This window comes from Setaria viridis, chromosome 5 (genome assembly GCF_005286985.2).
Source record: "Setaria viridis chromosome 5, Setaria_viridis_v4.0, whole genome shotgun sequence".
Classification (NCBI taxonomy): domain Eukaryota; kingdom Viridiplantae; phylum Streptophyta; class Magnoliopsida; order Poales; family Poaceae; genus Setaria; species Setaria viridis.
Genome location: NC_048267.2, coordinates 19,966,080 through 19,976,202, shown reverse-complemented (window position 1 = coordinate 19,976,202; position 10,123 = coordinate 19,966,080). Strand labels below are relative to the sequence as shown.

General features: G+C 47.1%; 1 long non-coding RNA gene across 1 annotated transcript; it reads right to left on the bottom strand.

Annotated features, from left to right (window-relative positions):
- Positions 1–767: 767 nt before the first annotated feature.
- LOC117855358 (uncharacterized) lies at positions 768–2,678 on the bottom strand. Its single transcript, XR_004640497.2, has 2 exons — positions 1,803–2,678; positions 768–1,176 (listed from the first exon to the last, which is right to left on the bottom strand). It is a non-coding gene; the product is annotated as an uncharacterized lncRNA (long non-coding RNA).
- Positions 2,679–10,123: the final 7,445 nt, after the last annotated feature.

The window sequence follows — 10,123 nt, the reverse complement described above, 5'->3', positions numbered from 1 at the left end:
ATGCAAGGCTTTTAGTTCTAGGGTTTGTTTTACCAAAAAGCAACTAAGAATGGATCCTTACTTTCAGTATTTTAAAAGTTAAAGTGAGAGTAGCTATTCTCTACGTTTGCGTAACTACAACACATCCGTGTGGAAAACAATTGATTAATCAAACAATAATAATTATCATCATTCTCATTCACTTCTATACTACGATGTGACATAGTGATAAAGGTCCTCTTATCCGAGAGTGGCGGCGAATCGATTCGATTTAATCCTTGCAAAGAAAACCTAACCACACACCACATGCAACCTCGTCGAGTCACACGCACCAACTTTTCCCAAAGCCCACTACAAAAATGGTTGAATCGCCCTAGACCCACAAGTAACAAGTCCCCACCGATACCTATGATGGGTCAGACGCGAGTTCTGACTAGTACTCGACCGGAGAAGTAGGTATCAGCTCAAACACTAGAGTGAACTAGGTACAAAGCTTACCGGGGTCGACTACCTCCTACTACTAGCATGTAATTAGTAGTGTTCAAACTTGATCAGCAGGGCCAACAACGAACGGGTCTTACATAGGCGGAGGTACTCTTTCAATCCACATGTCATATCCTTAACCAATCTCATCTCCGCCTTGTCTCTCATTTTAACATTCGAACCATTTGCCCCTAATATCAACTATAAGTATCCAGGGATCCTATATCTTGCGAGTGATAGGAAATCACCCGACTTCTATCGAACTTATTAAGCATGGCAAAGCTAACGACCTACACATGCTAGGATAACTATGGGAACCTATAGACCATGCATCTATGGTTTCATTCAACTCCTGAAAACATAAATGTACAATACTTAAATAAAAACATTGCATAGTTTTGAAAATGAAGGTTATGCTCCGAGCCATGCTAACGACCTACACATGCTAGTATAACCATGGGAACCTATGGACCATGCATCTATGGTTTTATTCAACTCCTGAAAATGTAAATGCACAATACTTAAATAAAAACATTGCATAGTTTTGAAAATAAAAGTTATGCTCCGGGGCTTGCTTTTCAACTGCTCGATGTTAGTACAATCAAGGCCTTGGGCCGTTCCGAACCTTGGGCTGGGTCTTTTGGATTCTCTGCTGGGCTTCGCGGCTACGCTTGCTTCACATCCACGAGCTTGTACACCACTCTGTAGCGGAATCTACATGTATGCAAGTATGCAATGCGATGTTAGCAAATGCAACACTTTATAATTATATACACAAAGAAATGCAAGCGATACAAGTGATGGTGATTTGTTTTTAAAATTCTATATTTCGTCTGAAGTATTTTTTTTATTGACAGAACATGTATAAATACCATGTTAGGAGTTGGTTTCATACCATTTAGAGTTATAATTTAATCTGGGCAAAAACGACACATGAGAACATACCAAACTTGATATTTAGTTCAGGCATGCCAAACATCAGTTTATTAGTTCGTATATTTTTCCCTGGTAGCATGCAACACAGGTAGGCTAACAGAAATGGGTTTCATCGTTCTCAGTTGTATAGTTATTTCAATATGAATTAAATATACAAAAGCACAATATCCAGTTCAAGGCATGAAAATGACTCTTAGCAGGCTGCTTCATATTTTCCAAGTTAAAGAAAAGTACGTCAAAGCTACACATCAAGTATCAAAATTTTTGGATCTATCAAACTTTCTCCATAAATTTCACAAGGTTTGGAATGCACAAGTACTAACACGCTTGTGTTTTAACTAGCTTGTACTGTCCTCTTCTTGCTGGCGCAGGAACAGAGAGGAAGAGAGGGAAGGAACAGGGACCTGCTGCTTGTTGCGTGTGCCGTGTGGCTGTGCGCCGGGGAGGAGCATCAGCACACCATGAGAACTCCACGACGCTGCTCCTTGGGCGGCGGGGTTGATGCAGCTTGGTGAAGAGGTAGAAGACAGCAGCTCAGCACGGTCGTGGTTGCAGCTCCTGGTTGAGGCGTATCGTCGAACAAGTTGCAGGCGTGCTAGAGGGGGTGGACGAGAGCCATTTACTGCAGGTTGCTGATGGCAGCCGGGTGTTGGGGATGAGTCGGCGCAGGTTGATGGTGCCGCTGCAGGAATGGCACCTGCGCCGGGGTCTGAGAACTCCGACCAGCAGCGCTCGCCATGGAGATGCGCGCGGACCAAGGCGCGGCGTGGCTGGAAGGAGGTGCCCAGGTGCTTCACGATTTAGAAGCTGCTTGCCTGGATTAGTTCTCTGGGAAGAGGAGCAGGGAGGGCAGACACCGCGCAGGGTGGATTTGAGGGGCTCGTCATGGGCAGAACTGAGCGGAGCAGGCAAGCGAGGCTGAAGGGAGGGAAGGAAGGAAGGGGGAGGCCACCGGCTTGGGGAGGATAAGGCCTGTTTGTTTGGGCTTTCAACTAGCTTTCAGCCCCCAGAAGCTGAAAGCCCAAACAAACAGCTAGCTTTCAACCCTAGATTTTCATGGGCTAGAAGCTGTGGAAAGTCAAGTTATAGTAGAAAGGTGGAAAGGAGGAAAAAACCAGCTTCTCGCGAGCTTTCAGCAGGAATTACCCGCCTGCCATCGCTAAAGGGCCGAAACGGTACCTTCTTTTTTTCTCCTGTTCGCCTCCTCCTCCCAAATCCTATCCACTCCTGCGCCGCCCTCCCCATCGCGCCGCCCTCCCCATCCGGCCGTGCTCCCTCCGGCCGCCGCCCCTGCAAGCGGCGCCCGCCGCCCATCCCGCGCCGCCCGCCGCCCATCCCGTCGACCCGCCGCAGCCGTCGCCTGTCGCCCCTGCACCCGCCGTCCGCCCCTGCGGCCGCCGCCCGTGGCCCCTGCAGCCGCCGCCCGTCGCCCCTGCAGCAGCCGCCCGTCGCCCCTACACCCGCCGCCCGTTCCCATCCCGTGGAGCCGCCGTCCGACGGGCTCACGCCGCCCGTCCCCATCCCTGCTCGTGCCCGATCTGCAGCAGCCCTGCTCGTGGACGATCTCCAGCGGCCCGATCTGCAGCGGTCCCTGCTCGTGCCCGATCTGCAGCGGCCGTGCTCGTGGACGATCTCCAGCGGCCCGATCTGCAGTGGCCCCTGCTCGTGGACGTCGCCACATCTGCAGCAAGGTGAGCACTACAACCCCTAGAATTATGGTAGCCTAGAATCACGGTCTAGGAGCTTTGAATCATGGATTAGGATTTGGAATCAGCAATATGTTAAATGATATCTTTGTATGCAATCATGAACAAAAACTCTCTGTCTAGATGGATAACAAAGGAAAGGGCAAGGGAAAGAGCAACGAAACCGAGAAGGTTGTATGCCAAGCAGATTGGGAAAATCCTGAAATGACTACAATTTTTTGTAACATTGTTGTTGAGGAGATTGCAGCTGGAAATAGGCCTCTAGGTACACTGAATGCAAGAGGCTATAAGAACTTGCGGGAAAAGTTTTTCACTCAAACAGGAAAAAATTATACCCAGAAACAACTGAAAAATCATTGGGATAACTTGAAAACCTTGTATGGTTTTTGGAAATCGCTTTGGAGCGATTCTGACCTTGGAAGGCATCCTGTTTTGGGGATACCTACAGCAAGTGATACATGGTGGGAGGCAAATACAAAGGTTAGCAATATGTCGTGTGTATGTTCATTGGAATTCTTTGTACTATATGCAAGTGACTAATGTATTCTCTGTTTTTTTTACAGGGACACCTCAGGAGGGAGAAAAAGGCATTCCGTTATGCTCCTCCACCATGTTTGAAACAATGGGAAATTATGTTTGAGAAGAGTCATGTCTCAGGCCAATCTGCATGCATTCCTGGTGAAGAAGGTGGTGGGGATAGCGTTCCCAATGAAGAAGAGAGGGATGATCATCCAATTCAAGTAATAGGGAGTGAGCAATTCACACCCACATCATCTACACGCACTGTACTGAAGAGGAAGGTGACATCTGATAGCCCTAGGAAAATTAGCCCAAGGAAGAAAGGGAAGAATCCTATGGTGAGGGTGATGTCACGCATGGTGGATGATGTGATTAGTTCCAACTCTGTGACCTCCAAAGCATTGACCGGTGATTTCACACGTGAGTCGGTTAGAGAGGTTATGGCATTGGTTAAAGAATGTGGAGCTGTAGAAGGAAGTGATGAGCACTACATTGCAACACAGTTGTTCAAGCATTCTGCAAATCGTGAAATTTTTTTGTCTAGCTTTGATACCAATGAAGGAAGGTTCAATTGGCTGAAGAGATGCTATGAAGAAAGAAAGAAGTAGTCAGCCATGCAAGAATTATTTCTGTATCCTATCTATCTAGCTACTGTTATTTTTGTAAAACTCTATATTTATGCCTTGTGATGTATTTGTGACCTACTGTTAGTTGTACCAAACTTGTGATTCCTAGTTACTGTTATTCGTACCAAACTTGTGATGTTATTGTCCATGTGTCTTTATGTAGATGAGTTCTGCAAGTGATGAATCAAGTGATGATGAATATTCGAAGTTGTTGGAAATTGCAGTTGGTCAGCAGAAAAAGATGAATCGGTTGATCAATGCTGCAAACATGTTTGGTATGTATTATGATCAAACTTATCTAAACAAGTCAGGAAGGAGACAACCTGAGGTGACTGGTTATCAATGGGTTACTACAACTTTGAACAGACATAGATCATGTTATAGAATGTTCAGGATGACAAGGGCAGTTTTTGATAGTTTGCATGAAACCTTAGTTACCAACTATGGGTTGAAATCAACTACGGGTATGCATTCCATTGAAATTTTGGCCATGTTTTTATGGATAGTAGGTGGTTCTCAAGCTTTTAGTCAAGTTGAGGATAGATTTCAGAGATCTACAGAGACCATTAATAGAAAGTTCACTCACGTGTTGAATTGCTTGAACAAAATGGCTGCAGACATTATTAAACCAAAAGATCTAAAGTTTTCTATTGTTCATCCTAAACTACAAGAGCATCGGTTTTCACCTCATTTTCATGGTGCTATTGGAGCAATTGATGGAACTCATATCCCTGTAGTTGTTCCTTCTACTGAACAGATTACACATTTTGGTCGGTACCGATGTACCACTCAGAATGTATTGGCTGTATGTGACTTCGATATGAGATTCACTTTTGTTGTTGCTGGATGGCCTGGTTCAGTGCATGACACAAGGGTTTTTAATGAAGCATTGCAGAAATATGCTGACAAATTTCCTTTTCCGCCAGAAGGTACAACAATATGGCACCTACAATTGTTTTATTAAATGAACCATATATTATTACTAACATCTTAGAAATATGTGTAGGAAAATACTACCTTGTTGACTCGGGTTATCCTAATCGGAAGGGTTTTCTTTCACCATACAAAGGAGAGAAGTATCATTTACCAGAGTTTCGACAAGGTCCAGAGCCAAGAGGTAAAAAAGAAGTGTTCAATCACTTACATTCATCACTACGGAATGTGATTGAAAGGTCATTTGGTGTTCTCAAAATGAAGTGGAGCATATTACAAAAAATATCGAGTTATCCAATGGAAAAGCAAGCAAGGATTATAATTGCATGTATGGCCCTACACAACTTTATTAGAGAAAGTGCTTTGACTGATGAACTTTTTGACTTGTGCGATCAAAATGAAGACTTTGTTCCAAGTGTTGATCAAGCAACATCATCTCAGCCGCAAGCACATGGACATGAAGAGAGCGACATGAATGCTTTCCGTGATAGTATTGCTGATGCTTTGATGGCCATGAGAGAGTAGTGTAATGTCGTTTGAACATGTTTGTGACTTATAAATGCATGGATAATGACCCATTAATTTTATTATAATTATGTTGTCAACAAAGTCTATGAATAATTGTGCATGAAACAAATACAATCAGTACGGACACATAGGGGTAATAGAGACATTGTACATCTCTTCCAGCCACTCTTATCCTCGGAGAAGCTGGGTTGCCAAACGAACCTCAGCTTTCAGAAAGCCAGCTTTCGGAAAGCTAGCATTCCAGGATGGAAAGCCAGAAGCCAGCTTTCGGAAAGCAAAAGCTAGAACAAACAGGGCCTAAGGCCGGGGCTTGGCTTCCGTGTGCTCAGAGCAGTGGCGAGGACAAGCGAGGATGGCCGAGGACGAGTGAGCAGTGGCGACGCGACGCCTGCGGCATGGGCACGGTATGGGCGGGTCGTCCCGTCGATTGACTGCGAGGAGACCGTGCGGCGCGGTCGTCGGCGCGTGGGTGCAGCGATGCCTGCTGGCGGCGGACGGGCGACGCGCGGCGTGCATCGGGTGGCCGGCCGACGACGTTGAGCGCGCCGAGCAGAGCAACTGGGGCCGGCAGAAGCAGCGTCTGCGTCTTTGGGTCGATTTTTCTCACGATTTCACATTGGCACGGGTAGGTGGTAGATTGGAAATACAACTTTTGTATAGGCTCGTAGGTGATTCGGTACATGGTTTAAGAGATCAGAGGCTCCAAAAACAGGGAAACGCATCATTCTCAGGACTTGGCAAAAATCCGGTTAGCTTGAAAATAGGGTTTTGACTGGACTTTGACCACATTTTTGAGTATTTGAACATTATTTTCTCAGATCCACAACACACCCATGTTGAGATATATACCTTATAGTGTGACTTTCATCTTGTGCAAAAGTTGACTGTTTAGTGAAATTATATTTAAATTGCACCTAAACATAGATAAAATGAAACATTCCTATACTTGGAAAGCAAACATTTGTTTAAATGCGGATTTTGAGTTTGTTTGAAAAACTAAAAGTGTTTGCGGCTCAAAAAATGATTCATGTGACATTGCAAACTATATTTGAGCATAAATTTCATATCATATGTTTTATTAAAATTTAGGTGCCAAAAAGAACTTAAACCTCCATAATTTGCATCTTAAAAAAAATAAACTAACATCACATGGGTAAAAATGTTAGCAAAAATTTTTAAATGCAGTCATGCATGCATAATTAATGTTAATGACTACTCGTTCAATGCTTAATGAGTGTTATTAACACCCTGGATGGTACAGCCCTCTTGTCTTGTTCTCCTTGGTCGGTCCTGGACCTATACGGTTGGTATGTGTCGGTGTTTTAGACCGGCAACCCGCCTAGAGGGTACCCTAGGTGGTCTTTTGTGCGGTAAGGGTCGTCGAGAATCAAGGAATCAATGGTGACGCAAGGAACACGATTTAGACAGGTTCGGGCTGCTAGATCGCGTAATACCCTACGTCCTGTGCATTGGTTTATATGGATGTATGTTCTGGTTCCTGAGGGATCTGTTTTGAGGGGGATCCCTATCCGGCCTTATATACCCGGGAGGGCAGGGTTACAAGTCTGAGTCCTAGTCGGGTACTATTACAGAGTTCTACTCGGTATCGTCCCGAGTAGTTTTCCAAACATACAAGACTAGTCCGAGTAGGATACGCCCATCCTTGTTCTGATCATGTCCGAGTACATCCCATAGTGGGCCGTCCAAGGCCTACTCGCGGGTCCGGGGAGTAGTCCCGACAAGCCCCGAGTACTTTGTAGTCATGCGCCATAGTCTTGGGCATTGCAGGCACTACCCGAGTAGTTTCGCGGACTGAAGTGCCCGAGTACTGTCGCGTGGCTGGAAGGTACTCTTTCTGCAGTTTCGAGTTGTCTCTGTCCCGAGTAGTTTTTATATGGTGGTGCGATGTCAATCGCACTCCATATGGAGTAGCCCCCGAGCCTTAGGTTGAGTCGAAGACTCAGGCTTAGGGTCAAACCAACTTTTGCCCATTTTACCCTCAGAGATTTTGAAAAAGAAAAAATTGACCAACGGGTACGGTACCCGCAGCCCCCGAGCATTTAGGCGATTCCTGTCGTTGAAGTGGTCATCAATCCGTGGACTGCAGTAGCCGTTGGGTGTTTATGGTGATTAATACGTGATTTGATTTGTCCGTTGCGCAACTGACGCGTCGAATCCGGAGCCGGCGGAGATAAATCTGGAAAAGCCCCCTTTGCAGTTGCCGTGACGCCGTACGGGCATTAGATCTGTTTTCGTCTTCCTCCTCTGTGCCTTTGTTCGCTGTGTCACCGCCGCCAGTGCTGCCGCCTCCACCACTGCCACTTTTTTGAGGTAGATCCGAGTGGAAACCTCTTCCCTATGGCGAGGTTGAATCCATCGAATGCGCTCCAAGAAGATGGGCAAGAAACCCGAGAAGATCCAAGGCAAGGTTCTGGCGACGAGCAAGGTTAGATCCAAGAAGGGGAAGGAGTTGGTGCTGCCGGCACCGAAAGTGGGGCCGACGAACCAGACTGCTCCGCCACCACCTGGGGCAACTTGGCAACACTCAGTGATGAAGGAAGAGGGAGTCCAAACACTGGTTGATGCCAAGCTTCTTCAGCCGAAGGAAATCGTGCAGTGGCGCCCCGCATTTCCCAATGCGTGGCAGTTCGAGGAGCACCCGACGGAAACGGTGATGCTTGCTCACTTCGTGGAAAGGGGATTGGCCGTGCCTACCTCCGACTTCTTCAAAGATATTCTCGAGTACTACAATCTTCAGCTCGTCCACTTGAATCCCAATGGAGTACTGCACATGGCTATATTTGTACATCTGTGTGAAGTTTTCCTGGGAGTACCTCCAAGTCTCGAGCTATTCAGGAAATTGTTCCGTTGCAAGCCTCAGCCGAGTGCCCAGCGGACGGAGGTTTTTGGAGGTGCCGGGTTCCAACTCAGGAACTGGAATGCATATATTGAGTATAATCTGACTGACTCCCATGGGGACTGGAAGACAAGGTGGTTCTACATCGGGAACCATGATCCTCGTCTGCCTGTGGTGAGTGGTCACGCGCCCAAGCATGTGGAAAATTGGGTAAGAGAGCCTGAGGATACCCCGGAGCTTGATCTTCAGATGCAGCAGATCACCGAGTTGAAAGCACTCGGTCTGACTGGGATCAATGTGGCAGCCAGCTTTCTGAAAAGAAGGGTCCAGCCACTTCAAAAATGCGCTCACCCGGGAAGTGAGTACAAAGGTCTGAAAGATCCTTCGCGTATGTCTGAGGAGGACATATCTGACGATGACGTGGAGGCGCTACTGGCGAAATTCTTCAGGAACTATCAGGGAGTTCCAGTGATCCCTGCGGCCCTTCGCCAGTATGAATCCTGGTACGAGCCAAAGGTGGTAAGTATTTCCTTCCTGACTTGTTTTCTTTTGACTTGTGATTCTTGTTTGCTGACACCGATTTGCTGTTTAGAAGTCCCGAGTACTTGACGGCTATGTGGCACAGTCGGAAGAAGAGTCAGAGATCGCCGCCGAGGAGTCAGAGGATGAACCTTCTCGTCCTGTCAAGAGGCGCAGAGTAGTCCGCAAGATGGCTGTGGCTAAGTCTGTTGCAACCACTGAAAAGTCTCGGGATACCATGGTATGTAGTCGATGACTTGTATGTCATTGATGAACTCGAGATGCATTATTGACGTGGTGAATCTTTTCTTGGTTCATGAAGGTTGTAGATGAGACTGTCTCTGAAGAGATAGCCGCGTCCAACCCTGAAGTCGGTGATGCGGCCGTTGACACATTGCCAGAGAACATGCCGTCAACAGCTGTGGTAGCCCCCGAGTTAACCGCGCCAGCTCCATCAGTTGTCGTGCCGCCCACCGCTGATCAGGCGGTGCTGGGGCTACCTGCTGGAGTAGCAAAGGAGGTGTCACCAGTACTTGCTACTGGCACCTTGCTGTCAAATGTGATCGCCAGTGGTGAGCGCTGTCCTTTTCAATTGTAGTCATTTGAGTAGTATTGTAGTCTTGACTTCGGTTTTGTAGGTCTTGGTGAGAAGACGGTGCCGACGGTTGTCCCCGCGGCTCCGAATACTCGGCCGCCTGTCGTCGAGAAGAAACGTGTGCGACTGCCGCCACACTCAACCTGGTGAGCCTCCTTGTCTTGTTGGATTCCGTTGGATTTTCTAAAAATCGTGTAGTGACACTTTGGCGGTGCAAGGATGCAGAGGAAACTATCCCTGTAGAAACAGGGGTAGTGCCAGATCCTTTGACTACAACATCTGTTCCTTTTGAGGACATGATTGTTGAAGAGGTACCCGAGGTTGACTCGGGTCGTCTTGGAGCTACGATGTCGATGCTTCAAGACGTGATTCGCTCGGTAGAGGAGCCTGCTGCTGCATCAGGCTCGGGGAGTGCCAGCCTATCCTCGTCCTCTGGCGGAGT